This window comes from Nuphar pumila, chromosome 1 (genome assembly GCF_984573655.1).
Source record: "Nuphar pumila chromosome 1, dmNupPumi1.hap1.1, whole genome shotgun sequence".
Lineage (NCBI taxonomy): Eukaryota > Viridiplantae > Streptophyta > Magnoliopsida > Nymphaeales > Nymphaeaceae > Nuphar > Nuphar pumila.
Window position 1 is genome coordinate 33,235,094 of NC_143249.1, and position 7,738 is coordinate 33,242,831.

The 7,738-nt window shown below is 43.0% G+C and overlaps 1 pseudogene across 1 annotated transcript; it reads right to left on the bottom strand.

The window, feature by feature from the left end:
* Positions 1–998: 998 nt before the first annotated feature.
* On the bottom strand, positions 999–2,529 carry LOC149848622 (SKP1-interacting partner 15 pseudogene; annotated as a pseudogene). Its single transcript, XR_016432980.1, has one exon. The product of XR_016432980.1 is annotated as an SKP1-interacting partner 15 pseudogene (transcript).
* Positions 2,530–7,738: the final 5,209 nt, after the last annotated feature.

Below are 7,738 nucleotides of genomic sequence, written 5' to 3' on the forward strand. Positions count from 1 at the left end.
TTTGCAATATACAGCTAGAAATAGTTTTCCATCCAAAGATATGGAGAACCACACTTTTTTGTCAACTAAAAGAATTGAAAGAAAGTGTGCGTGTATAAACTCCAATCTTACAATTCTAACAGTATCAAATCTCACAATCCATACCCGGATTCTAATCAGATCTTATTTATCACTATAGGGTTTGGTACGGGTCGGGTCTCGTGTCAAACCCGACCTGTTGAAAGCTGTTGCAGACCAGTGAAACACGACTCTCAGTTGCAGACCCGTGTTTCCCGGGTGATTCAAAATCACAGGGCAACCCGTGAGAGTGATTCTCACGTGTTGCTGTGATTTCGAAACCTGAATGATTCAAAATCACAGCAAGCCTGAAATCTCACGTTCGGTTAACATGATATTTCAGGCTCCTTTTGGAATCACTCTCTCACGCCCGTGAGAGTGATTCCAAAAGGACGTTACCGAACGTGTCGTAAATCTGAAAAAACTGTTCTATGAGAAAATAGACTAACAGGCAGCATCTCTGAAATGGATGCATGCTTATATTTTCAACTAGAATACCATGAACTCCACCGACCTCCTAAAGTACCCTGATAAGTGAAATGTCAAGTTTTAGTCCACTAGGTCAAGGGTTCGATACATATTGGTTTCTCCTTAGACTTCGACAACTTGATTGATCCACTTCCATCATGTTGATACTAATCACTACTGTTGGAATCATGGTTCTGATTTATAGTGACAATTATATGGTACAGACAGAGAAACAAAAGATCATGTAATGCAACCGCAACAACATACCATCAATGGGGGCTCCTCTTGTCTGGCAGGAGCAGTTAGTGCACGTCAATTTGTGTTTTGGGAAGTTGCAAGTTCGAACCTCAATGGTATATGGTATGGTTGTATGACTGGTAGGGGTCTGCCTAACCCCAGCTTTCTCTGTTGAAAAAACCACAACAACATACCCAAAATGGTACCAACCTAACCAAAATCTCAACCATCCAATATTCAGGAGGAGCTAATGAAGCTCTATTAACTTGAGTAGAAACCATAACCAACAACCTTAAAATTCAATTTCAATATATTCATCAACAACCTTCCCAAGAAGAGTGTGCATCAACAAACAGAGGAAGAAGAAAAAAGCATACACTGTGCTTCTCATGGCTCTGCATCAATGCTGGCATCGAACGCAAATCCCCGGCAAAGACCATCCTTGCTCTCGGATACGCTGGAAATCCATCTCCACGCACCCTTCCCAGTTTCCGAATAATCCCACATTGCCAACTTCCCTGATCCCTTCCCTGAGAAGAATACCCTCTCCGCCATCCCGAACACCTTGAATTTACCCCAGCTCCGGAAGCACTCTAAGAAGTCGGCCGGCATCCTCCCCGCCTCGTCCCACTCGAGGCTCTCGAGGTCGAGCCGGAGGATGATGATCGTTGAGCACGACGAATTCATTGTGAACGACGATTTGAGCCCCCCCACCATCAACAAGCTCTCCCCTTTCCCCTGGATCAGCCGGGGCCGGCGCAGGATGTCAAAGATCTCCCCCCATTGGTGCTGCTCGAGCCTGTCCCAGGAGCGCCCGAGCTCCAAATCGTCCAATTTGCAGAAGATGAGCTTCCACTGACACCTAAACGGGGAGCCGATATCGCAGAGGGCGTAGACGGTCGATCCGACGAGCACGGGGCTCCGCGGCTTCGACGACAACCCGGAGGAGAAGTTCGACCAGAGTCCCCCGTCTGCGAGGTAGAGTGCGGCGAGCTCGTTCAGGACCAGAACTCGGGACCCGCTCGAGAGGACGGTCCCGTGGCGGAACCACGCCGAGCCCAATTGGGGCAAAACCCTGAACTTTCGCGTGATGGGGTTGCAGATGACGAGCGAGCGGCCGGAATCCGACTCGCACCACAGGTAGATGAGGCCGGAAGAGGCTGCGACGGGGATGGCGGAGGAAAAGGGGAGGAAGTCGAGCGGGAACCGCAGCCAGCGGTCGGCGTCGACGTCGTAGACGCGGAGGAGGGAGTCCGGCGAGGCTCGCCGGGACTTCCGGCAGTGCGAGGGGTGGACGACGAACCAGTTGAGGGTGGTCCGGAAGGCGACCCGCCGTAGGAAGAAGGAGCACGTGAGGGCCTCCCGGAACAGCCTGCACACGGCGCGGCATGCAAAGATCTCCCGCAGGGAGAGGTACGAGAAGATCTGCTGAAGTGGGTCGATCGGCAATTGGTGGATGGTGGTCCGGCTCGTTGGCTCCATTGAACGCCGGAAAATTCGCAAAAAACCCGACTCCGTGGGATCGCTCGGAATCTGCCAATCGGCGTATGGCCGAAAATCGCTCTTCTGATGGTTATTCTGCGGTCAGAAATCTCCCGGAATGAGTTTCAGCGGGAAATGATTCCGGCCGGTTCAGTTGGCGTTGAGGAAGGCGGGTTTTCTCGGTCAGACATTTCATCAAACACTTTCGTATATTGGCCTCCCTATTTATTGAGCTTCTCCAGTTTGGGGTCAAACAGGTTGTCTTCTTTCCCTGCCATTGATTCTTTACTTAACATCCGTGGTTCATCGAGCGTGCTATTAATAGAACTTGAAAAAATAATAATAGTAATTTTTTGTGAAAGATATTTCTTCTGTTCTTTGTATCTTTAAAAGACCTTCACTTCTTGATGATGATGATAACTACTTCAGTTAAGATGCTTTCAAATTTTGCAAGAAAAGAATAAAACTTTTTTTAAGAGGATGGGACCCACCAAGAGTTTGGACCTAAGATATCGTGGATTGGGTCGAGTAGCACGGAACCTGTTCATGGAAGTTTGGAACTTAAGCAGGATTCAAGGGTCCAGTATCAGTAGCTGTCATGTTAGGGTTGTCAATGGTCGGGTCATGGCCAGGTCAGGGTTGAACCGGATCCACACATATATCTGCCCATATAGCTAATAAATGCGATACAGTTTTCTATATCATGGATATCATTTTGTATGGTTGGTCTTCCTAAAAACAAAGGAAAAAGAAAAGAAAAAGTTGATCTCATATCATGCCAGTCACATGCAATTCAGAAGGACCAGATTATGGTAGATCAGCTAACACCAAGGAAACCATTTGGGGGGATATATGGGGATGTCTATGAACGAAAATCAAAGTGACAAATATGGCTGGCAGTTTAAAATTGCTACTTATTTATATAAGAAAAAAGATAGTTTAAAATTGCTATAATTTTATTGTGGTATTTTTAGGAGCCAGTAAATATGTTTTTTTTATTTTTATATTTATATGGAGAAATCATCCTCAGGATCAGAGACCTAGCTATGCTGGCTCTGTCTACAACAACAACAACAACAACTACTATGCCTTCATCCCAAAACAATTGGCATCGGCGATATGAACCAAAAAAGAAAATCATTCTGGGTCTTCCACATGAATCCTTCTCCTTCAATCATTTTTATCCAATGCCATGTCCTCGGTGAGGTTCAAAGCATTCATATCCTTTCCTATCACCTCCATCCATGTCTTCCTAGGCCTATTCTGACCTCTTTTAACTAATATATTTTCCCATTTCTCCATCTTTCTAACTGGAGCATCATTAGGCCTTCGCCGAATATGTCCAAACCACCATAAACGATTCTCTCTCATCTTATTTTCAATGGGTGCAACGCCTACCTTCTTACGTATCTCCTCGTTCCGAATCTTATCTTTTATTGTATTTCCACACATCCATCTCAGCATATGCATCTCAACTATACTCATTTTTTGAATATGATGTCTCTTGGCAGCCCAACATTCTGTACCATATAATAAAGCGGGTCTAATAGTCATCCTATAAAACTTTCCCTTCAACCGCAATGGCATTTTACGATCGCACAATACTCCAGTTGCACTTTTCCATTTCATCCACCCAACCTTTATCCTATGATTTACATCTCCATCAATTTCTCCATACTTTTGAATGATAGATCCCAAATATTTGAAACAATCATCCACCGGTATTTCTTGCTCACCAAGCTTCACTACACTCCCATCACTACTTCGTTGCTTACTAAACCAACATTTCATGTATTCTGTCTTACTCTTACTCAACTTAAAACCTCTTGCTTCCAATGTCTGTCTTCATAATTCTAACTTAGCATTAACCCCAACTCTAGACTCATCAATCAAAACAATATCATCAGCAAACAACATACACCACGACACATTTTCTTGAATTGATCTCGTAAGCTCATCCATCACTATAGCAAATAGGTAAGGGCTTAAAGCAGATCCTTGATGTAACCCAACCGTTATAGGAGAATTGGTTGTCACCCCTCCACAAGTGCGGACATTGGTTACTACTCCTTCATACATATCCTTAATTATGCTAATGTACTTGAGAGAAACACCTTTCTTCATCATTGTCCACCAGAGAACATCCCTAGGTACTCTATCGTATGCCTTCTCCAAATCAATAAAAACCATATGCAAATCTTTGTTCCTCTCTTTATTTCTCTCAATAAGTTATCTAAGAAGATGTATAGCTTCCATAGTTTATCTTTCAGGCATAAATATGCTGGCTCTGTCTGCCATACTTAAAACTCTGTGGGCTTTACTCCTTGTCCCTAGATAGTCACCAGGTTTCATCTTGTACAGTGGATGACACCCATGGGATTTGAACCTAGACAGCCTGCCTATAGGCCTAGGCCTCATCTCACTACACCAAGCCCCTTTGGGGTCAGTAAATATGTTGAAAATTATCACTATAATTAAATTTTCATGATTTTAGCCTTATATTAATGTGAAATTAATAATTTTCTAAATTTTATATTTATTATATTTTCATATTTATGTATGTTTTTATGTGTTTAAAATATTACAGATGCCAATATGTTCTCTAGATTTTCTCGTGAAAAAACAAAGATTTTCCAAGAAAATCTTGATAATTCGTTTGCTATCAATTGTTAAAGTCCATCAGGTGCCCCTGTTTGGAGATTGGAAGGGTACCTAAGAAAGATATGGTCGTATGTGGGGGCCATGTGCTGGGCTTTGGTTGCTTTGGCGAAAAAATGGGACCCACAAACCCTTGTAGACTTGAGAGTTATTTTCTTAAAAAAAAAAAAAATTAATATCCAAGCCCCACCTCCTCTCAAAGTTCTTATCCCCTGCCCAAAACAGAGCAGTAGAGGACAAGTTACGCTCATTGCTAGGTCTGTCAACGGGTTGGGCATAACCGATTCTGGCCCGATTTGGACCCGAATTTGGTAACAATGAAATTAGTTCGATAAGATATTCGGGGTGGATTCACAGGGTCAGAATAATATATGAATCTATGAATGGCTTATTGAACTTTACACCAGTTACCAGACCCAAGTCCACCCTGAAATTCGACAGAAGTATAAAAATTAACATTTCATGGATTCGGGTCTTTAGAAACTCTAATTATCACCCCAACTTTCTTGAAACCTCAGGGATCGAAAGGCTACATTGCCTTCTTCTCAACCAGTGACTGTCTCTGATAATCGTGGGTCTGGCTTTTATCTATATTTGCACTGGGTCACCCCAGATTTGGATTCAAAATCCAGAAGGTCCGACCCATTGACATCCCTAAAGTCATCAAGAGTCTTTTTAATTAGAACACGGCAAGTTCTCATGCTTGCTGACGTGGGACATTACATGGAGGATGGAAACAAGGGTGACATTGTCTGAGATGATGCTTTGTCACTCATACAAGGTCAATGCATAAACTAAAACGCAACAAGCTATGTGCTATATTTTAATGTTTTGATGGGCTTTTGAATTCTATAAGAAACCATAGGCTTGTTTGGCCTGTTTTGTTTTCCTACAACCGGATTCAATCTCTCTCTCTACAAGCATGTAGATCACACATCCTTATGGTTAAATTAAAAAAAAAAATCAAATTCATTAGTTTTCATTTCCTAGTCATATAAGGAAAATATTTTGTACTAATGGAAGGAACTGATGACTTAGAAATCACATGAGAAAGTTGTATCAACTCAATCTAACCACATAAATGTGCTTATCATAGATTGTTTGTTAAGAATTAAGTCTTAATCTTGCATTTCTGATTTAAAAACATGATCTTTAGAGTTATGAAATTTTAGCACATTGTGGGTCATTGATTTTTGAACTCTTTTAAAAATCTAATTATGTGTGGTAATCACTGCCATCCCTACTTACATGCTGTTCACTCATCTCTCCACAGTCAGCCATGCAGCACTTTGAGTGGGCCCACATTTTATTATGGTCTTTTTTTGTGTGACCACAAAGGTAATGACTTGAGAGATCACTTGGACCAGGTGGCGACTAAGGGTGGCAATCGGGTCGGGTTGGCGGGTCAGCATACCTCAACCCGAACCCGACTCGTTTATTAAACGGGTCGGCTGTGGCAAACACGAACCCGACCAGTTTATTAAACGGGTAACCCGACACGACCCGCCAACCCGTTTAATAAACGGGTTGGGTAAACGGGTTGGTGGGTTGGGTTTGGGTAAACGGGTTGGTGGGTTGGGTTTGGGTAAACGGGTTGACCCGTCTGCCTAACCCATTTATTAAACGGGTCAGCCGGGTTGGTGGGTTGGCATACCCCTAACACGAACCCGACCCATTTAATATACGGGTTAGGCAGGTCGACCCGTTTATTAAACATGTTAGTTTAAGCCAAACCCGAACCCGCCTAAGAGGCGGGTTGGCTGGTCGTGTCAGGTTTTGCCACCCCCAGTAGCAACTGGCTGAGAATTGTAGGATTCCACAATTCACCTAGTGATGCAAACTGAAGTTAATTATTGAAAAAAGCTGGTGTTGCCTGTCAGGATTGAAATATACATGTGAAAAGCTTATCTACCTCACAGGGACACGTCATTTTGGTTGTGTGTTTTTAGTGACACAAGTAGTCACGCTCGGACGTGGACACGGATATTAACATGTGGTCAAAATTTCCAAACTGGCTGGTATTTTGGGTATACAGCAAGGAACCACTGGGGGCAGTTTTTATTTGCAGGAAGCTTCACCCTTGACAGGGATGCTAAAGTTAAGGAATGGTGCTGCTGGGCACCGATTTAGGAAAAAGCTTGATTCGAGCAACAACGTTATCCTGGTATCGGTTAGAGTCGACAATGTGGCCTTAACCAGAATTTTTTTGGAAGGTAGATCTACAAGACAGATCATCCCTACACAGGTAATCTGGGTTTGGTGTAAAATTCATGGTGACACAAGGATTTTCTGTCCTCTGCTCTACCAGCTCAGCTATCCCGACCACCCTCTATACATTATCCTACTGTAGGACGCCCCTGTCTGTAAGACCAACTACTGCACCCACATCTCTTTCTTTTTCACCCAAACAATGCTGTTGGGACTCGCTTTGTATGCATGCCAGTTGCAGCCTGCAATCTGAACTGAGGACGGGTTTTTGGTGTTAGCTCACCCTAGCAGGATCATGATTTTTTTTTATCCAACCTGTAGGAATCCATAGAAAAGACAAATCCCTTATGATAGGTAAAATTTTTCTAGAATCGAGAATAAAGTTTTCATTCTGAACATGTCAGATCATGAATTAGTAACTGCAGATGTCAAAATACAACACAAATCACATGGCAAAATTACTGGCTCAAGGGAGATGATACAGTGAATTGTAATTAGCATTTTTGAATCTTAATGAATCTGGTAGGGGTCTGCCTAACTCGAGCTTGCCTTTCAAAAAAAAAAAAACGTGCTTTTCCTGTACGCTACTCTTAATGCCATGAAAAGCAAGCAAATTAAAAACCGACCT